We start from the raw sequence: 22889 nt of genomic DNA on the forward strand, positions 1-22889 counted from the left end.
GCTTATGCAGGCTGGCCAGGTTGTAGAGCGGCCAGGAAACTGCATCCGTGAACGCAGATCCTGGCCTTGACAGGCCCCCCGTTTCCGGGAATGCCGGCTGCCCCGCCCCTGCACTGCCCCGAAAATGCGTGACTGTGAATCAGGCAGAGGCATAGCTGGGGCTGTGTGCTATAATTGGGAATCTGCATTCTAATTAAATAAAGCAGATGTCAGAAATGAATAGAATCACATCTCGTTTTCCAATACCTGTTAGCAGTTCGTCCATAGAAAATGTATTTTGCAGACGGATGGTATGCAACGCAGCACCTGAATGTAATGGCCATTCAGATACACTATTAAGGCCAAGATGGCGGAGAAGTAGGACTATTCATAGAGAAGTGGTTGTCTAAAAGTGGATAAAAACTTTAATATGTTTCATCTTTGGGGAACTTTAAAGTCACAGGCTTAGTATCTATCATAATATTTGTAACAATAGTAAAGACAACATAAAAGCAAAAGAGGATGAAAAAACAACAACCTAGAAGTAAAATGAAATAATGGTTTTTCGCAATTATCTGTGTTCTCTCTAAAGGTGCCCATCCACTAGCAGACATGAAAATGACTGCATGATTACGACATTGTAATCGTGCAGTCATTTGTCAGTCTGTGATGAGCCTACACTGAATGAGCAGTCGTTCAGTGCAGGCTCATCAATCATCTGGCAACATGCTGAAACTGCAGATATCGTCATATGGTCCAGCATGTTTGCCCGATGATAGATGTCTAAACGTCCAGCGCATCGCTGGTCGTTTAAGAAATTTTTACAAACGATTTGCAAATGATTTATGAACAATTGAACGATAACGATATCGTTCAATCGCTCACATAAATAGTCTAGTGGATGGGCACCTTAAATCGATGACACACAATGTTCTCTACACTTCAAACTTTGGAGATTTGTTCTCTCATATCCACTGGGATGGAATCGGTATGTAATGCCAGCGGCTATTTAACCGCCGGATCATATACCGACAGCAGCAGCCCGACGGTTCGGAATCCCGACCGCAGGAGGTTAGTACTCTAACCCTCCCCTCCCCCTACTCTAACCCTCCCTTAGTGGTGCCAAACACTAACCTCCCCCCCCCAGTGCCTAACCCTAACCTCCCTCCATTAGTGCCTAAACCTAACCCACCCCCTCTCCGCACCCTAAACCTAACCCTCCTGGGGGGGTGCCTAACCCTAACTCCCCCCTAGTGGTGCCTAACCCAAACCCCCCCCTTTCCCTACCCTAACCCTCCTGGGGGGTGCCTAACCCTGTCCCCCCGGGGGTCTCTAAAGCTAGCCCTCCCCCCCAGCGGCTACACGCTAAGACATCCGGCTTACCTTCGTTCAGTAAGCCGGGTGTCGGGATTTAGTAGTGGGCTAATGATAGGCGTCGGGATTTCGACACCTATCTTTAGTCCCAAGTCCGGATGCGGGTGTCGAGATATCGGCGGGCGGGATAGCGCCAGCCAGTATCCTGACCGCATCCCACTGAGACAATGGTTAAAAACACAATAAATCTAATGTAAGTGCATGTAAGACTTGTGTCTTTTGTTACAACCTGGACTTAAAGCTGGGTACACCCTTAACAATGCATGTACCCAGCGAAGCGACCCACGCCCTCCCCGCCGATGGGGCTGACATATCGGGCATCCAGTACACACTAGACTAGACGATCCGGTGCCTGAGGTCGTCAGTTGCATTGTCAGGTTGGCCTGCATGTAGGGTCGACCTGACGATGTGCCCGACGACACCAAGGGAGCGCGCACCTGACAATATAGAGCGTACACACTAGATTATTTTGAATGATAGGTTGTTCCCATGCATCGGAATCGGGCATATCGTTTAAAAAAATCGTGTGTTTGTATGCACCTTTACTTATCTCCTTCAATCTAGATCTGAACAGGAAGAGGAGGCCTCCAGTCTGAGGAGTAAAACCACAGAGAACCACAGCAATATGAGGGTCTCTATCATTCAGAAAGTTGCATTTTGATACTGTCTTAGGAGCCCATTCAGATCTGCTCACAAGATGCATTCACTCGCAGCCTGCGTATGCAAATCCAGCGCACGTCCATCAAGGCAGGTGATCGCACAGCAAGGCATTAGCATGCCCACTATGTCTTGGCATGCGATCACTTAGTGTATGCAGACGCCCACCAGCCATTCATAAGATGCCCACCTGCGCACATCATCTCCTGGAAGTGCATGAAAACATTGGTACATCGAGCACCATTAGATGCGATTGCAGAGCTTGAGGTTGACAATAAACTGCCTCAATCACTGCGATCCCTTCAGAGTGAAATCCCACCAAGTGACGTGTACTATGACGCTGCCTTTTAATTATGCACGCCTCTGAAACAGCGTTGCAACACTCAGGCACGCCTGCGTTCGCACCTCCACTCCCCCATTTCTAGTGGACTGTCCCCGTCACCACCCACAATCGGCTTCTCCTGTCACTCACTCTGCTGGGCTGTCTATGCGCAACGAGCTAACGCATTCTGATCTTTCGCAGTGGTTTGCGCACGCGCATTGCGATGCATACACATGCGCAGATTGCAACTATCGGTCAGCTACGAGCTTTCGTATCCTAGCGAGCGGCTCTGAATCAGCTCCTTAGTGTTGTAACACTTATACATGACTATTCCCACTATCGGAAGAAGAAATTAATTATTTCCACTTCCAAAATGCAGGACAGTCCTGGAAAAAAAACATGACAACCAGAAAGACTATGAGAATAAATGCTATTTGCAGAAGACATTCTGTTCTAGTGTAAACTAATTGCAAAAACAAATTAAATACTTTATAGAAAGCTTTAGAAAAGGACACAGATAACAAAAACAAAGACTGTGTGTTGGGCCATAGCAGTGTTGGCATGTAGGAATATCTACTCAAAGTAAATTATTTCAAATATAACAGCTCTTAAGTGTATATCTCTACAGGTACCAAAGCAATTATAAAGTGCAAAACAGAAAAACCTGTACGCGTAAATCAGCTACGCTGTTATGTCTCATTACCTGGTTACAGCTGTGTAAAAGCGGCTTATAAATAGTGTATTTGCCATAAAAGAAGGGATAATGACTGACAGAAGACCAGTAATGACGCTCTTTAAAGAGAAATCTTGTAAGAATCTATTTTATAGTTTTCATACTGTACCTGATGACCAGAGTGTGGTCCAGGATATTATGTTACTGGAGATATGTCGTTTCAGCTCCCATAAAATAGCTAGAATAATTTATAGTACATACACATTGCTGTTTAGCCTTCTAGAGCTTGGAGCTGCATTCGCCGCATTCTCTCTGGTGATAACAGCTTGGGCGATTTACAGATCATTGGTCTTTATAGTAGACATAGTACCAAGACAGAGTGACACTTTGTGAGTGCTTGAACCAAAGTATAGAAAGAAAAGGTGAGTCACCTAATGATTAAACCAATCACTGAGGTGTTGAAGCTGGTGAATGTATCTCAAAGCAACACATGGGCCTGCATGGCTAAATGCCTACGTTCTGCTGCACTGATACAAAAGACTGTTGCTGGATAGTAAAAGCCAAAAGAGCATTGGCTTGCTTGATGTGGGAGAATGAAGAAGGGAGGAAGTAATAAATAAGCATAATATCAACTGGTGGTTGCTGCAGTATGATTCATAGATCATTCAAACTAACCAAAATACACCTAGGGCTATATTTACTAAAGTGCGGGTTTATAGAAGTGGAGATGTTGCCCATAGCAACCAATCAGATTCTAGCCATTATCTTCTAGAAGGTGCTAGATAAATAAGTAGAATTGGATTGGTTGCTACGGGCAATACCTCCACTTCTGTAAAACACACCTTCGTAAATATAGCCCCTAGTGACCACCAGACTGAAGCCATAGTGATCACCAGAGGAACACTGTAGGACCCCTAACTAACCTACACTCCGCGACCGCTGTAAGTATACATCAAGAGTTACAACAACGAAAGGTTTTATGGGATAGTTAAAGGCTAAAAACAATAATTCAATTACATTATGATCAAGACCACTCCCCAATTATGTGTGTCCCTAATTCCAGGCTCTCTTCCAACCATGAAATTGTCCAGGGGAGACATTAGTAACAACGCTTCAGTTTCAGTTTAATTGGCAAATAGCACAGCCTGTAATTATAGGCGGAAATGTAATATTAATGAGAAAAAAAAAAACCTTAACAGTAAATTACCTTGCAGCCATTATCAATTTTGTTAAACTGCGAGTCCTTAGGACACACTCCCTCCCGCCCCCCCTGCAGAGACGTAGGTAATTTTTCTCTGCCTGATAAACACAACCATTAAATGTGGCGTGTATCACAAACCTCCCTGCTTCCCTTTAAATGAAATCGTTGTGTTGCCTCAGGGGGCCTCTGTCTGACTTGATCCCAATGTGTCAGTTAATCAGATAAAAAAATAAATAAATGAAATAATCATCAAGTCAGAAACACAAACAGCCTGAGGGAGGCGGGAGAAGAAAGGGAGGGGGATAGTTATTAAGATTTGGAACCTGCAAAGAAAACAAGATATCCGGTTGATGTTACAGCATGTGTAAAGGTTACGGATCGGCTGGGTACCAAACTGGCACCCCAGCAGCATACCTGCACCTCTAACTAGCGCCAGCAGCCCTTTCTAACACTGCAAGGCACATCTATTGTGATAATGTAGGTAAGGAACATTTTGTCCATATTTTTAGCACTCCCACTACCAATGGTTGACTATACCAAGAGCAGTATCCAATTAGCAGCGGTAAATTATCGCTACTAATGGATCCCCCAGGGGGCTACCCAATTATACACGAAGTCTGGCCTAACGCCGGCACTTAATCAGGGATTATTTTTCGGGACCTGATGTGTCCCTAAAACGAATCCCCGAAAAGTGGCGTGGTTTCGCCGCCACAATGATGAAAACACAATTATCACGGAGCCTAAGAGGGGTATTCAATATGAAAGGTTAACTTCCCTGGCGAAGTTAACGTTTCATATCGGAGTTTTTTTCTGCGTAAAGGTATGGTGCGCGCTCCCGCTTATCCCCGTATTCAATATAAAGTTAACGAAAACGGGAAACTCCGCAGTTGGATTTGCGTAAAGTTACGAATTTTTCCTTAAAATAATTGTAAGACCCCCCTAAAGTTGTAAAAACATGGGGGATCACTATGGGTACCCCCGTTTTAGCCTTTAATTGAAAGTCGGGGATTTAAATAGCCGCAGCAGGTGTTTTTTTCCCGACATTGAAGAAGTGATGCAGAAGAGCACCTAGGTTATTTTTTTCTTTTTTTTAAGTGGTCCCATCAAATTTGGGGTACATGAAAATGGGTACTAGCATATTTTGGTGTCCCTAAAGTAAGTTTTTAAAAATTCTGCATTTGTGCACCTGCCGCTATAATTCTATTCTAGAAAACACCTGCCGCATACTTGCAGAATAGCCCTGAACCTATTTCCCTATTGTTTAACAATTTTTTCCCATAATTTTTTTTTTTGCACCCCAATTTTTAAATTAATTTTTTGGGGTGTCCCTATTTTTTTTTTTTAAACTTTTTTTGACACCGTTCTTTTTTAAATGTCAATCTCAGGGGTGCAGGCTATTTTTTTTAAGCCTGCACCCCTAAACCCCAATTCTGCACTTTTTTATTCAATGGTGAAAAGTTATCACCATTTTTTATCAAAGACTTTTCAAAACTGCGATAAGTCTTTGAAATTGAATACGGTGTAAAACTAAAACTAGTGATATTAACGCCAAAAAATTAAAAAGTGCAATATTAACGCAAAAAACGATGTTATCGCACCCATATTGAATACCCCTATATGTGTTTTCAACCGAATAATGTTATCTGTTCGGCCGAACAAATAGGATACGGTGATAAAAAAAAATTGGAAAAAAAAACGAGGATTTTCGGGGACAAATTCCCGTTGCCCACCCCTGAAAATATATCAGGGATTGACTTTTCCAAAGAAGTTGCTACTGTACATTTCAGAAGAAGTGTCAAGAGTAACAAAAAGGAGGGAATGTGCCTCTAATGGTTCTCTCAGTATTAAAAGCCTGTGTTGTCCTTGTTATCCTCAATACGCTACATGCCTGGCATGGTCCTGTACAACTCCACTAGCGTTGGGCGTCTTTTTTTGCCAAAAATGTGGCTAAGTCACTATGCAATGCGACTAGGACAGACCAGAAAATTGTGCTGAATAATTTGATATGCAACACTGTGTGCAACTAAGACCCGTACTCAATTTGAGCGGACCCGCGATACTATTCCGCCTCCCGGACTTTTCTCCTACATCGCGTGTTTTGCAGGCGGAAAGGTATCGCGCGCATGCCCACGTATCCCCGTATTCAATTTGAAAGTACGTGAAAATGGGACCCGGCGAAACTTAAACAAGTGGAAAGTCCTGTCAGATTTGGGGAAATCAGCCTCACCCCTCAAAAGATGCTCTGACATGGGGGTTGGCTATGGTTACCCCCGATTTGGCTTCCTGAAGGTATTTGTTGTTTTTAAACAGGCTCAATAGCTGCTAAATAGCATTTTTGTACAAGTGGTGCAGAATAGTATTCAGGAGGGTTTTTTTTGCTGAAAATAACTTATCCCAGCAAATTTGGGGTACCTGAAAATGGGGGCCAGCATATTTTAAAGTTGCTAAAGTTAAGTGTAAAAAATTGTGAAAAATCCACCTGCTGCAAGCCCCTGCAATGAAAAAAAACACCTGGGGCATACTTGGGGACTCCCCTGGAGTCTAGTTCGCTAGTTTTGATCTTTTTTTTTTTCGCACCGAAATTCAAAGTGATTTTTTGGGGTGTTCTTACGTTTTAAAAAAAATTTTTTTTGATGCAGTTTACCTTTGGGGGACTGTCTGAAGGCTGCACGGGGGTTCCCACAACGTTGCACCCCAAAACCCCAATTCTGCACTTTTTTACGTCTGCTATTCATAGGCGAAACTTTTCCGCCTATTACATTGCATTGACTTTCCGCCTAGGTGGAAAGCTTTTCAAATTGAATACGGCGATAAGTTTCCCCATCGGTGAAACTCTTTCTCCAGTTCCGGCTTTTTGCCTCAAATTGAATACGGGCCTGAGTCTGTAAAACAGAACTTGGCGTGGAAAAAAGCTGCGTCTGCTGCATCGTAGCACTTTGTATGCTGATTCAGAGACTCAGTCGCAGATATACAAGTGTCACATATCGAATTACTCATCACTGTCTCCTAGTGGGTCCTAGTCGCATTGCATGGAGTCAGATGTATTTTCGTAAAAAAATAGACACCCGGCGCTAGCAGAGTCTCATGGAACCTGGTGCGCCGAGCGGGACTGTTTGGCGCAACTGAACTAAAGATGTGTGGGGACACATCTGTATGTACGCATTTATTTTCTCAACACATACAAATGCAACTGCTAAATAAAACAAACAAAACTCAACAACAAACCTAAACATAATTCCATCATCTGCTATCATATTGGAAAAGATGTAAACACAAGGGCGTATTTATAACAGGTGCAGGGTGTGCGATGCCCTTGGGTTTGGGGGGGGGGGCCACCCCGCACACCCTGCACCCATTTATTGAATACTTACCTCTACGGAGAACCGCGTTAGCGATACCATCCCTCTACAAATTGCTTGGAAAATGGCCACCGTAGCCATTTTCCCGACATTTTTTGCTCAGGCGTAGTGAGGTGATCACCAGGAAAAATGAGAGATATGGTAAGAACTTAACTTTGTTATCTCTCTTTCTTCGAAGTCCATAGGGTCCACAGGGAGACCTTGGGGTATACCTGGATCTGGATCAACGGGCACAATGCAGTTAAAAGCTTTAGCTCCCAGGATGCATTAGGTCCATCCTCCTCTATACCCGTCCCCGAGCCACAGGCACCTCAGTTTGTAAGTAGCCAAGGCCGGAGGAGGAAAAAGAGAGAGGGAAGACTGGAACACACAAGAATCATACTCACAGAAAGGAAGACAGAAAACTGGTGACCAGTACTAGAGCCCACATGAAGCACAGGTGTGGCAGGGCGGGTGCCCTGTGGACCCCATGGACTTCGAAGAAAGAGATAACAAAGGTAAGTTCTTACAAGATCTCTAATTTTGTACTTCAGGGTCCATAGGCTCCACAGGGAGACCTTGGGGATGTCCCAAAGCAGTCCTTTTAAGGGTGGGGACGCTTCTGCGCTGAGAGGAGAATCCGGTGCCCAAAGGAAGCATCCTGAGCGGCGAAGGTGTCAAAAGCATACAACCTCAGAAAGGTCTGGATGGAAGACCACGTGGCCGCCTTACACAGATGAACAGCCAAGGCGCCACGGCGAGCTGCCCACGAGGGGCTCACAGACAGATTAGAATGAGCTTTAACAGAAGCCTAAACAGGCAGGCCTGCCTGTGTGTAAGCCTCTGAGATAGTCATACGAAGCCATCTAGCCAAAGTTTGTTTGTTGCCTGGCCATCCCCTCTTGTGAAATCCAAAGAGTACAAATAAGGAATCCGATTTCCGAATGGAACTGGCCCGGTCCACATAAATCCTGAGAGCACGGACCACATCCAAAGAGGCCTCACCAGCTGAGAGGTCTGGTGACTGAAAGGCTGGTACAATAATTTCCTGATTAATGTGGAAATTAGAAACCATTTTAGGAAGGAATCCAGGGTGAGTGCGAAGCACAGCCCTATCCTGGTGAATTATCAAAAAGGGAGGACGACAGGAGAGCACCCCCAATTCTGATACCCTCCTGGCCAAAGCAATCGCCAAGAGAAAACGTGAGTTAGCTGTCAACCATGTGAGCTCCACCGAATAAAGTGGTTCAGATGGAGGACCCTGGAGGGCCTGAAGAACAACCGCCAAATCCCAAGTGCTACTGGGGGGACAAAGGGAGGTTGAATCCGGAGGACACCCTGGAAAAAGGTGCGGATATCCAGAAGCGAAGCTATCCTTCGTTGGAACCACACGGACAGTGCAGAGACATGCACTTTTAACGAGGCCAGGCAGAGGTCCAAACCAGCTTGAAGGAATGCCAAAATCCTAGAAATACGAAACACCTGGAGGGTCATAATTTCTTGTGCTACACCACTGAAAATAGGTATGCCACACACTGTGGTAGATCATAGCTGGGGCAAGCTTGCGAGCCTGAAGCATTGTGCTGGTGACCGAGCTAGAGAAGCCCTTGGACCTTAAGATGGATGTCTGTGGTGGCGTTGTTGGACTGAACTTCCCTGAAGAACGTGTCTTGTCAACTGGAAGGCCCTGCACACGGCCCGAAGTTCCAGAATGTTGATAGGGAGAATTGCTTCGTCCGCTGTCCAACGGCCCTGAAGTGAGTGCGGTCCTGTCACTGCGCCCCAACCCCGGAGACTAGTATCTGTTGTCAAAAGAAACCCAGTTCGGGATCCAAAAAGGGCGACCCTAGGTGAGATGAGTTGTCTGTAGTCACCAAGACAGACAGGCCCATCTCCGAAGACAGCACCAGCATCTGAGTCCTGATCCGGTGCGGTAACCCGTTCCACTTGGATAGTATCAGACCCTGCAGGGGCCTGGAATGGAACTGGGAATATTCCACCATTTCGAATGTGGACACCATGGATCCTAGAACCCACATTGCCGAGTGAACCGACACGCGGCAGCTGCACAGGCAACTACACACCGTCAGTTGCAGAGAGGAGATCTTTTCTGGGGTTAGAACCTCTGCTAATGAGAATCCAGAAGGGCTCCCTTGCGCTCCAGGCCTATTTCTGTGAGGGAATTAGAGAGAACTTTTTCCAATTTATCAGCCACCCGTGCGCCTGCAAACAAGCGATTGTCAGGTGCAGATGCTGTTAAAGTACCTCCGGAGAGCTCGTCAGCAAGAGGAGGTAGTCGAGATACGGGAGAAGTCGTATACCCTGACTCTGCAGGTGGGCTGCCATGGCGGCCATAATTTTGGTAAATACCCTTGGAGCCGCGGAGAGGCCAAAGGGCAGCGCACAAAACTGGAAGTGTTGTTGCAGTATAGCAAACCGTAGATACCGCTGGTAGGAAGGCGCTATGGGGACATGTAGGTATGCGTCCTGAATGTCCAGTGATACCATGTAATCCCCAGGTTCCACAGCCAGAATGATGGATCGTAAAGTTTCCATCCTCAATCTGGGCACTCAGAGGAATTTTTCAGAGATTTTATGTTGAGGATACGTCGATGAGACCCATTGGGTTTTTGAACCAGAAACAGAGTAGAGTAGTAACCAGTCCTGCACTGAGGCGGTGGAACTGGAACAATTGCCCCTGCTTTCGGCAAGGATTCTATGGCTTCCTGAATCTGCAAGGCCTTGGTCTCGTTCAGAGGAGAGCTCGTGCAGAAGAACTGGTGGGGAGGTCTGTGACGAAAGGATAGGGTGTACCCCTGAGAGACCACTTCTTTTACCCAAGCATCCTTGGTGGTGTGACACCAGTACTGGGCGAACTGAAGAAGTTGGCCTCCCACCCTGGGATCCCCCAGAGGGAGGCCGTCCCATCAGGCTGAGGGTTTATCCTCCGGCTTAGAAGTAGGGCGTCTGGCGCTCCAGGCCTGTTTCTTAGGCTTACAGGTCGACTTGGCCAATGATTGTCTAGGGAAAGACTGTGCTTTGGGATTTCCTTGAGAATGAAAGGACCGAAAGGAAGAGGATCTAGCCTTTGCAGGAGCAGATGCGGAAGGCAGAAAAGCGCCAGAGTATCCATAATTTTGTCCAGATCAGGGCTAAACAAAATCTCCTCATTGAAGGACAAGGCCTCCAGACTTTTTTTGAAATCAGCATCCACCCTCCAGGAGCGTAACCACAAAGAGCGGCGACCAGACACGGCTGCGGCCGAATCCCTGGAGGTCAGTAGATTGGCATCCAAATCTGCCTCACCAATATAAGCGGCTGCATCTCTCATGTGACCCACTAAAGACCTTTGAGCCTCAGGTGCCTCCTCGGGGAAGGTGTCATCCAGCACATTTGCCCAGCTCTCAATGGCCTTGGCCACCCACGAGATTGCCATGGACAGACAGGCCACAGCTCCTACGAGAGAATAAACTGATTTTAGGCACGTCTCCACCTTCCTGTCCGTAGAATCCTTCAGCAAAGAAATGGAAGGCATAGGCAGTGTAGCACTCTTAATTAGGCGAGTAACATGAGAATCTACCGCAAGCAGTGATTCCCACTTTTTGCAATGACCCGCAGGGAACGGATAACTTGAGGTCAAACGCTTTTGTGGTTGATACCTCTTACCAGGCGTTTGCCAGGCCTCCGCCATATGGTCTGTCAGTTGGTCAGCGAGAGGAAAAACTGCCGAGGCCACCTCTGCCTGTTTAAATTCAGGGTATTTGGATTTAGGGGCAGGAACGCCATCTTCTATATTAAGTATGGACAGAACCGCTTAACCAATGCTGGAACATTAATAGCTGATTTAGGTTCCACCTCCCGGACAGGGGAATCCGAATTAGACTTCTCGGGCATTTCCCCATCATGCGATGACACGTCCGTGTCGGATAATTGTGTAGACCCGGATGATATTACAGGGCGTTTAGATGTCTTCTGAGGTTTTTCACTCCGCAACATGGTTTGAAAAGCCATAGACGAAGCTGCCAAACTCTGAACTGAACTAGAAAGAACATTCACACAGGGTGGTTGTACAGCTTGCGGAAGGCCCTGAAAGGGAATGACAGACCAGTGTTCGCAAATGCGCGCTATAGCGTGAATTTACCAGAAATTGCAGACCGGGAACTCACTTCTAGAAAATGTCTGGGTCTCCGGGGACACGTTATGCTGTGGACAATCTCTGATTGGCTGCAGCACAGCACATCTTCGGAGACCCAGCACACCCATCTTGCAGGAAAAAACAAACATACAGTCATTCAAATAAATAAGCACCAGTCGTGAGCCAATCAGGGCTCGCGGACTGGCAGCCAATCAGCAGCAGCTGCCGGTCTGCGAGATTAGATTGTCTCGCGGCCAGCACAAGCTTTGAATGATGGCGGCGGTATCTTGAAGGGGTGCTCAAAACAAGTGCAGGAGCCCACCGCAATGTCTCATCCCCGGCTCCCCTTCACCTCCGTCCTCCTCTGTTCTGTCACATGATGTGCCCAGGCTTCCGCTATCAGTACCAGTACTTACTGGGCGGGTGGCGCTGGAGGTGTGGGAATGAGACGTTATGATGTGTGTGTATATATATATATATATATATATATATATATATATATATATATATATATATATATATATACACACACACACATATATATATATACACACACACACACACATTCTAGGGGTTTGTGGGGATGTGTGGTAGCATGTGGGGAGGTCTGAGGGGCATATGGGGAGTTCGAAAGCATATATTATGATGGGACCCATAATTTGTCAGGTAGGAGCCAATTTTTTTTTTTTAAAGTGGAGGGTCCCTAGGACCCACATGTTTTGTCACTCAGCGCGATCACTGCAGACTGTTGTGGTACCGATGGGGATTGCATATAGAGTGGTAACCCTGATAGGGCCTAACAGTCTGAGGCCTAGGAGTAGACTGCAGAGCCCCTGAAGTAGACTGTCAATACAGTTGAAACGGACGTCGGGCTGTTGCAGCGCTGCTGCTTATCACTATGTGAAGAAAGGAACATTTCTACCTACTAAACGTGAGTGCTGGTTTTTACACTTTGCTGCTTCAGGAAGTGTTAGTAGTTTATGTTTTGTTTAGGACCTTGCCTATTATGAATGAGTGCCACCTTCTTTGATCTACGTGTGTGTGTGTGTGTGTGTGTGTGTGTGTGTGTGTGTGTGTGTATATATATATATATATATATATACATACATACATACACACACACACATATATATACACAGTCAGGTCCATAAATATTGGGACATTGACAGAATTTTCAGATTTTGGCCTCTATTCACCACCACAATGGGTTTGAAATGAAACAAACAAGATGTAATTTAACTGCAGACTTTCAGATTTAATTTGAGGGTAATTACATCCAAATCAGGTGAACGGTGTAGGAATTACAACGGTTTCTATATGTGCCTCCCACTTTTTAAGGGGCCAAAAGTAATGGGACAAACTAAACAATCCTAAATCTAACATTCACTTTTTAATACTTTGTTGCAAATCCTTTGCAGGCAATTACAGCCTGAAGTCTGGAACGCATAGACATCACCAGACGCTGGGTTTCATCCCTGGTGATGCTCTGCCAGGCCTCTACTGCAAATGTCTTCAGTTCCTGCTTGTTCTTGGGGCATTTTCCCTTCAGTTTTGTCTTCATCAAGTGAAATGCATGCTCAATTGGATTCAGGTCAGGGGATTGACTTGGCCATTGCATAACATTCCACTTTTTAGCCTTAAAAAACTCTTTGGTTGCTTTTGCAGTATGCTTCGGGTCATTGTCCATCTGCACTGTGAAGCGCCGTCCAAAGAGTTCTGAAGCATTTGACTGAATATGAGCATATAATATTGCCCGAAACACTTCAGAATTCATTCGGCTGCTTTTGTCAGCAGTCACATCATCAATAAATACAAGGGAACCAGTTCCATTGGCAGCCATACATGCCCACGCCATGACACTACCACCACCATGCTTCACTGATGAGGTGGTATGTTTTGGATCATGAGCAATTCCTTTCCTTCTCTTCCCATCACTCTGGTACAAGTTGATCTTTGTCTCATCTGTCCATAGGATGTTGTTCCAGAACTGTAATGGCTTTTTTAGATGTTGTTTGGCAAACTCTAATCTGGTCTTCCTGTTTTTGTGGCTCACCAATGGTTTGCATCTTGTGGTGAACCCTCTATATTCACTCTTGTGAACTCTTCTCTTCTTTGTTGACTTTGACACATATACATCTACCTCCTGGAGAGTGTTCTTGATTTGGCCAACTGTCGTGAAGGGGTTTTTCTTCACCAGAGAAATAATTATTTTGTCATCCACCACAGTTGTTTTCCATGGTCTTTCGGGTCTTTTGGTGTTGCTGAGCTCTCCGTGGGTTCTTTCTTTTTAAGAATGTTTCAAACAGTTGATTTGGCCACACCTAATGTTTTTGCCATCTCTCTGATGGGTTTGTTTTGATTTTTCAGCCTAATGATGGCTTGCTTCACTGATAGTGACAGCTCTTTGGATCTCATATTGAGAGTCGACAGCAACTGATTCCAAATGCAAATGTCACACCTAGAATCAACTCCAGACCTTTTACCTGCTTTATTGATAATGAAATAACGAGGGAATAGCCCACACCTGTCCATGAAATAGCTTTTGAGTTGATAGTCCCATTATTTTTGGCCCCTTAAAAAGTGGGAGGCACATATAGAAACCGTTGTAATTCCTACACCGTTCACCTGATTTGGATGTAATTACCCTCAAATTAAATCTGAAAGTCTGCAGTTAAATTACATCTTGTTTGTTTCATTTCAAAACCATTGTGGTGGTGAATAGAGGCCAAAATCTGAAAATTCTGTCAATGTCCCAATATTTATGGACCGGACTGTATATATATCTCAAATCTTATTGACTTTTTTGACTAGGTGACAAAAGTAATAGATCATGGGGGGGCCGTAGATGTAGCTTATCTAGACTTGTAGTAAATGGAGTGTATTCACAGTGTCACTGTATGGCGTGGGCTTGGAGTCGGAGTGGAGTCGGATGCGGAATGGAGACTTGTCTGTTGATACTGAAAGGCAGCTGGTCTTAACGGAGTATGAGTCATGAGGTGAGTGGGTACACGGAGGGCGAGGTGCTGCTGAAGGGATGCGGACTACACTCAGCAACCGGGGTCGGTTGGTCCACAGCGGGTAGCGGGTACAGGTGGAAAGCTGAGCAGGCGAGGTACAGAGCTATGAGATGGTAACACTAAGACACTCTGGAACTGCAGCAAGTACGGAGCAAGGGAGCACAGGAACTAGCTCACAGCTATGCTGTGATAAATGTTGCACTGGCAACTAAAGGACCTCTTGACAGCCCTTTAGTACCCTCAGGTAGTGCAGGATTGGCTGCAAAACACTCCCAGGACAGCTGTGACCTGATTGGCTCCCACTAGACACCTGACCAAAATCCAACATGGTCGCGTCAGTAGACTCCAGCGCGATAGCGCTGTCAGTTTCACCTGCTCACATCTCCCTCCAGATGAGCCCCCTTAGTCTGTGGGGACCCCCTGTGCCCAGCGCCGCTCTCCAGGACCCCACTCAACCGCTGGAGGGGCCGCGCCAGAGCGCCCGGCGAGGTAAGAGTCGCGATCCTGGCAGCCTGACAGCCCGAATCGTGACAGTACCCCCCCTTTTCATGAGTGGCCTCCGGACACTTCTTGGGTTTTTCAGGATTCTTCGTATGGAACTGACGTACTAATCGAGGAGCATGGACATCCTCTGCCTTTACCCAGCATCGTTCTTCTGGCCCATAACCTCTCCAATCCAACAGGTACTGAAGTTGACCATAGCGAAAACGAGAGTCCAAGATCTGCTTGTCTTCAAATTCTATGCCTCGCTCAGTGCAGACTTTAGTGCAGCGTGGAAGAATTCTCCAGAAGCGGTTTAGGATAAGAGGTTTCAACAAGGAAATGTGGAAGGAATTTGGGACCTGATTCAGACCCGGTCGCAAGCGCTGACTGCTCGCAACCGGGTCGATGTTTGCCCACTGGGCATGCGCACAACGGAGCCGGCTCCGTCGTGCGCCCTCGTGGGACTTGGCTAGCGACAGGTGCTCCGGGTCTCGCACCAAAGGGGGCGAGCTGTCAATGGTGAGTGACAGCTCGCTCCGTTTGGTAGGTGTGGCCGGGGGGTGGCTTCACAAACGGAGGTGTTCCCAAGTGAACGCCTGCCGTTTGTGGGCGGCCCCACTGACATCACAAGTGATGTCAGTGGGAGAGCTTCCAGCTCTATTAGAGCCAGAAGCTCTCTGGGGCTTGCGGCCACGAGACCCTACCACAAGGGTCTCGACGCAAGCCCGATGGTCGCGATGGTCTTCACCATCATTCTGGCCGCTCGCAATAGCTGTGGGTGTTCATCCACAGCTATGCTAGCAGGCCAAGAGGCCGCACAAAAAACTCTGAGGTAGGGTGGAAGCTTTAGTTTGTAGGCCACTGGGTTAATCACTTGAGTGATAGGGAACGGACCAATGAAGCGAGGGGCAAACTTCATGGACGGAACCTTGAGGCAAAGATTATGGGTAGAAAGCCAAGACAAGGTCGCCCTCCTTTAGCCTGGGCGCCGCTCTTCTCTTCCTATCGGCTCCAACTTTGTAACGGTCTGAGGTTTTTCGTAGAGCGGAATGCACTTGAGACCATATTTGCGAAAAATTCTGTAGTGTAGAGGTCACTACTGGTACATCAAAAACTGGCAGTTCTTTAAATTCTGGTACTCTGGAATGCAGGCCAAAAACTGAAGAATGGAGTACGACCTGTGGACGAATGGTACGAACTATTGTGAGCAAACTCTGCCCAGTGTAGAGTGTCCGAGCAGTTATCTTGAGATTAGGACATATGGATACGTAGAAAAGTCTCCAGGTCCTGATTGAGCCTCTCCGTGGAACCATTGGACTGGGGGTGATAGGCCATGGAAAATTTTAATTTAACTTGAAAGATGGAATAGAGGGCCCTCCAGAATTTTGCCACGAACTGTACCCCGCGATCTGAGACAATCTCGGTCGGAAGACATCTTCCGTCGGTAGACGAAGATGTTGACGACAAATAATTGAGCTAGCTCTGGAGCGGAAGGCAGTTTCTTCAGAGGAATATAGTGTACCATTTTCGAGAACCGATCCACCACTACCCAGATGGTGGTGAACCCGTTGGATATAGGCAAGTCGTTTACAAAGTCCATGGATAGGTGTGTCCAGGGGCGGAGCAGTACAGAGAGAGGCAGTAGGGTACCGGCTGGAGCCTGCCTGGATATTTTATGTTGAGCAGACTGTGGGCATGAGGAAACATACTCCGTTATTTTGGACTTCATGGCGGGCCACCAATATGACCGTTGTAGAAATTCCAGGGTTTTACGGATACCTGTGTGTCCAGAAAAGCGAGAGGCATGAGCCCAATTCAATAGTTGTTTGCGTAGATCTGGGGTCACAAAGATTCTCCCAGGAGGGGGTTGGATGCAGGTAGTGGCGAATACTTTGGATTCCAGAAATGGAGTTTCTTTAATATGTTCAGTAGATGTTCCAGAGGACAAGGAACGGGAGAGGGCACCCGCCTTTTGGTTGAGTGAACCAGGACGATAAGTCAAAGTAAAATTGAAACGGGAAAAGAAAATTGCCCAAACGAGCCAGACGAGGACTAAGGCACTGGATGTTTTTTATATACAGTAGGTTTCGATGATCCGTACAAACGGTGATGGGGACCGTGGACCCTTCGAGGAGAGTGCCATTCTTCAAAGGCCAATGTAATTGCCAACAATTCTTGCTCCCCAATGGGGTTATTTCTCACGGCTAGAGAAAATTTCTTCGAGAAAAATCCACAGGGATGGAATTTGTTATCCTTTAATTTCTGAGAGAGTCTTGCACCCACGGCTTCGGAGGACGCGTCTACTTCTAGAAAGAATGGGCTGTTAACGTCCGGTTGTCTCAGCACCGGAGCCGAAATAAAGGCTTGCTTTAGGATTTGAAAGGCGGTTTCAGCCTCCGGAGGTCATCACGATGGGGTCGCTCCTTTTTGAGTTAACGATGAAATGGGTGCCGTAAGGGTGGAAAACCCCTTGATGAATTTCCGGTAGTAATTCGCGAACATCAGGAATCTTTGTACCGCCTTCAGCGAATTTGGGCGAGACCAGTCCAGAATAGCCTGTACTTTCTTAGGATCCATCTCAAGGCCAGAACCTGAGAGAATGTAGCCAAGGAATGGAACGGTTTGTACCTCAAACAAGCATTTCTCTGCCTTACAGTACAGATGATTCTTGCGTAGACGAGTCAGGACTTCCTTGACTTGAGCCTGGTGTTTGTCAATACTAGAGGAGAATATTAGGATGTCATCTAAATATACTACCACGGAGACATAAAGTAAGCCCTAAAAATCTAATTCACAAAGTTTTGGAAAACAGCAGGGGCATTGACCGAAGGGCATCACCAAATATTCGAAATGACCGTCTCTGGTATTAAATGCGGTTTTCCATTCGTCTCCGGCCCGGATCTTGATGAGGTTATAGGCCCCTTGTAGATCCAATTTGGTGAATATCGTGGCACCCTTTACATGATCGAACAATTCCGAGATGAGTGGTATCGGATGACGATTTTTGATAGTTATATCGTTTAGGCCCTGGTAGTCGATGCAGGGACACAGACCACCTCCATCTTTTTTGGACACGAAGAAGAACCCTGCACCGGCTGGCGAGGAGGATGGTCGAATGATGGTTGAAGATTTTCCTGAACGTAGGCCGACATGGCCTCAGACTCAGGTAAGGACAGCGGATATGTACGACCACAAGGAGGATCCTTGCCGGGAACCAAAATCAATAGGACAGTCCCAATCCCGATGCGGAGGCAAAGTATCGGCACCTGTTTTAGAAAAGACATCACTGAAAGAGAGGTACTGGGGGGGTATTTGCGTAGTTGCTGCCATACAGAGCTTATTGACTGTTTTAATCTGAGGGAGGCAGGATCCATGACACGCTTCTCCCCAGAACAGGATTTGCATGGTACCCCTGCCTATGTTGGGAGAATGTTTGCACAGCCAGGGATATCCGAGAATGACTCCGGGAGAGGCTTTAGGTATAACTAAAAACTGGATTGCTTCCGTGTGGAGGGCACCCACACGGACCTGCACAGGTTGAGTACGAAGGGATACAGTCCCATTGGTAATTTGGGTGCCATCCACGGCAGATAGGGTAAGTGTAAGTTCGAGGAAGAAGACCGGAATTTGGAGTCTCTGGACGAGTTCAGCAGTGATGAAGTTCTTGGCAGCCCCTGAATCAAGGAGAGAGAGAACAATTTTAGGACCGAGCATTAACTCCAAGGTAATGGACAAGGCAGACTCAGCTTTAAGTGGAGACGAAGACATAACTCCCAACCTGGTGTCTCCGGAAACGGTTAGGAGCGGGAGTTTCCCAGACGGGTAGGACAGGCAGCGACCAGATGACCGGTCTCTCCGCAGTACATACAAATTTTCTCGTCGACGGGTGGTAGGAAGGTCCCGTGTGGCAACGTCATCCTTAATGCGATCTGACAGCCCGCTCCAGAAGGCGGAAATTAGGGCCTCCTCGTTCCATTTTAGCTCATATGCCAACGTCTGGAACTGGATGATGTACTGGCTAACTGGGCGATTCCCTTGACGAAGGCGCAGGATCTTGGCTTCTGCTGACGTAGTTCTTCTTGGTTAGTCAAAAATCCTTTGAAAAGCTGAAAGGAATTTGGAGTAATTATCCAACAGAGGATCGGACCTTTCCCAAAGGGATGAAACCCAGTCTAGAGCCAAGACGGATAATAGAGACACAATATAGGCCACCTTGGATTTTGGAGACGGGAATTTCATAGGCTGTAGCGTGAAATGCACATCGCACTGGTTCAGGAACCCACGGCAAAATTTAGGAGTCCCATCGAATTTTGTTAGGCGTCAGGAGGTGCATATGGGATGGTGCGGAAATGGCAGGGACCGCTGGCTGGTTTGTGGCGACAGGCATATTCACTGTGACCAGAGAGGCCTGTAAGGTATCCTGACGAGCAGACATCTCCTTCATAAATTGGGCCATTTGCCGCTGTGAAGTCTCTGGACCCTGCAAGCGGCTGTTGATGCTTTGGAGCAGGTCAGCCCTCGGATCCTGTCCACTAGCCGAATCCATTTGGCCAGTGCAAACTGTCACGGTATGGCATGGGCTTGGACCCAGAGTGGAATCGGATGCGGAATGGAGACTTGTCTGTTGATACTGAAAGGCAGCTGGTCTTAACGGAGTATGACTCATGATGTGAGTGGGTACACGGAGGGCGAGTTGCCGCTGAAGGGATGCGGACAACACTCAGCGACCGGGGTCGGTTGGTCCGCAGCAGGTACAGGTGGCAAGCTGGAACGCAGAGCAGGCGAGGTACAGAGCTATGAGGTGGTAACACTGAGACACTCTGGAACTGCAGCAAGTACGGAGCAAGGAAGCACAGGAACTAGCTCACAGCTATGCTGTGATAAACGTTGCACTGGCAACTAAAGGACCTCTTGACAGCCCTTTAGTACCCTCAGGTAGTGCAGGATTGGCTGCAAAACACTCCCAGGACAGCTGTGACCTGATTGGCTCCCACCAGACACCTGACCAAAATCCAACATGGCCGCACCCAGTAGTCTCCAGCGCGATAACGCTGTCAGTTTCACCTGCTCACACCTCCCTCCAGATGAGCCCCCTTAGTGTGTGGGGACCCCCTGTGCCCAGCGCCGCTCTCCAGGACCCCGCTCCACCGCCGGAGGGACCGCGCCACAGCGCCCGGCGAAGTAAGAGTCGCGATCCTGGCAGCCTGACAGCCCGAATTGTGACAGTACCCCTCCCTTTATGAGTGGCCTCCGGACCCTTCTTGGAATAGCCTCCCATCAGAGGTGGTTGGAGCTAAAATGGTGGAACAATTTAAACACGCTTGGAATAGGCAAAAGAATATGCTTAAGAGAGACATAAGGAGTAAATAGGGTTAAAGTTGCCTAAAAGACACATGAAAAGGGGCAGACTAGATGGGCCAAGTGGTTCTTATCTGCCGTCAAATTCTATGTTTCTTTCTATATCTATATGAAATCAGGAAGCGCCAACCTGGGCACCCACAAGTATGCAAAACACTGGTCCAACAATATGGCACCGTGCTGCACACAACCGTATGTGACAGTCCTCACAAATACTTGAGTTTATAAATGTGAGGAAACCTCCCTACACACACCTGTCAGGGATGTAGGAAAAGCAAAGGGATAGGTATAGACTGACAGAATCGGAAAAAAGACACAGACAGTCAGCGCTAGCATCAGTCACATACAATGCAGAAGGAGTACTTACTGCACCTTGGCACTACAATCAACCGCCCAGATTCAGTGTCTGGGAGGGCTATAGTGCTGTATACACTGACCCCAGAGAGAGGTATACAGGGGGACTGGTCTGCACGCTGCCAGAGAGATCTGCGATGTACCAAGGAGAAAATGGCCACCGAAGACCTCAGAGGGGGTGTGGCCATAGGAGGAGAGCAGCTCAGCTATGCCAGACCTAAGTGGAAAGGCGCGCTGAGCTGAGGGGAGCCGCTAAACAGGGAAGGCTGCCTCCCCTGGCCGGCAATTAACCCCCAGGACGCCGGTTCCCGTTTCTGACTGCAAGTCCCTGGTGGTTTAGTGGACACGCGGGGAATAGGGGCCTGCTGCCACTGCCAGTACCACTGGTCTGTCCCCAGAGACCGGAGGTATAGGATTGCTCAATGCACGGATCACCGCAAGCGGTGATCCGCTTCTTAGATGTCCCCGTATCGTCCGGCAGCAGTCAGGCATACCCGCAGAGCCCTGCGGGCACAGACTCTGGGGTCCCGCCGAGATCCCCAGATCTGTACTGGTGTCGGGGTGCCGGATAGATAATGGTTGTTGAGTGTGATTGCACGACCATCATCTAAAGATATATCTGCAGATCACTCGGTCTGCAGATATATCTTTCAGGTGTGTACCCACCATAAGTTGCACTGCATATGCAGCAAGGTACATTACTCTAGTCGCTCGCAGCTAAATTTGTGTGACTGACAGCCAGGGAGCATTGGGGAGGTAACAGGGAGTGGCAGCAAAGAACACAGATGTGTGGCGACCGTTTCTGGGGTTTGTCACACCCTGCGTCTGCGATCCCATACGCAATAAATATGGCTCCGGCTTGGCTGTTCCTGTGGCAATTCTGCCGACCATAGACTCGCTCAGGACTGCGATAATCGGATGACCTGCAATGAAGTTGCGTCTTTGCACGCAAATGCTTGGATTTGCAAAGCCACAGGTGAGCATTTCAGTACATCTCCTGGTGTCTGTGACATTTGAATATTTTCACATACCAGCTGCATACACAGACACAGCAGCAGTATTAGAGTGCAACTGAATCTGACCCAATCAGGCCCAATGTTCATACATATGTAGCTATAAACTAGTTTTTTTTAAATAATAATATTTGACGCCTTAAATACAAGCTGCCCTGATGTTCTCTTAATGAAGTGAAACATGAATTAGCAAAAAAAAAAATGTAATTCAGTAAATGCAATAATAATAATAAATCATTTGTGGTGATAATTTTACTAGTCTAATGCATGCACTATGGCGTCCATAAAGGGCTGGCTAGTTCCTATGGTGGCTTTCTTTTTAGTTTATCCCTCATTGGTAGCGAGAACCAAGGATTTGTTAGTGACCAAGGTTTTTGGACAAATTTTCACAAAGGAAGCTGCTAAAAAAATATACTTTTTAGTCTGTTTTTTCATCATTATCCTTTATCTATGTGGAGCCACCTTACAAAGTCCATAAACTAATGAGCACACAAGAAAACAGCTATTGACAGTACAAAACAATTTAGAACAAGCGCAAGGTTTATGAACATTGCTGCATTAGCGATCATAACACTTAAATAAGCATCATGCAGGGGCCTAACTAGCTATTTGAAGGCCCCATACCAAAAGTTTGCAAGGGCCCTTAAGTACCACCCAATGTTGAAAAATGTATATAGCACATGTACCTTTGCCAAAGAAGATGGGCACCCCTAAGCTCTGGTCCCCATAGCAGCTGCACCCCTGGCACCTATGGTAGTTACGCCCATGGCAGCAGGGCCTGCAGCATTAGGAGTAAGTGACAGTATAAGTGAGTGTAGGAGAAGCATATGAGGGAAGAGAGCTTTACATTTAATGTAAATGGATAGTTTTCCATAAAGGCTATGTTAGACAGAGGACCATGAAAATGTATTTCCCAACACTACTGTACATAACATGCAAGTGGCCCACAATGTTTCTTTATTTAGAATAGAAATGCAAGAAAAGT

At 46.9% G+C, this 22889-nt stretch overlaps 1 protein-coding gene across 3 annotated transcripts in view; it reads right to left on the bottom strand.

The window, feature by feature from the left end:
• The window catches only part of DPH6 (diphthamine biosynthesis 6), a 101777-nt gene that overhangs the window by 46219 nt on the left and 32669 nt on the right, over positions 1 to 22889 (bottom strand). The gene's annotated exons all lie outside the window — the stretch shown is intronic.

This window comes from Taudactylus pleione, unplaced genomic scaffold (assembly GCF_031769625.1).
Source record: "Taudactylus pleione unplaced genomic scaffold, aTauple2 ptg000707l, whole genome shotgun sequence".
In the NCBI taxonomy this organism is placed as follows: Eukaryota; Metazoa; Chordata; class Amphibia; order Anura; family Myobatrachidae; genus Taudactylus; species Taudactylus pleione.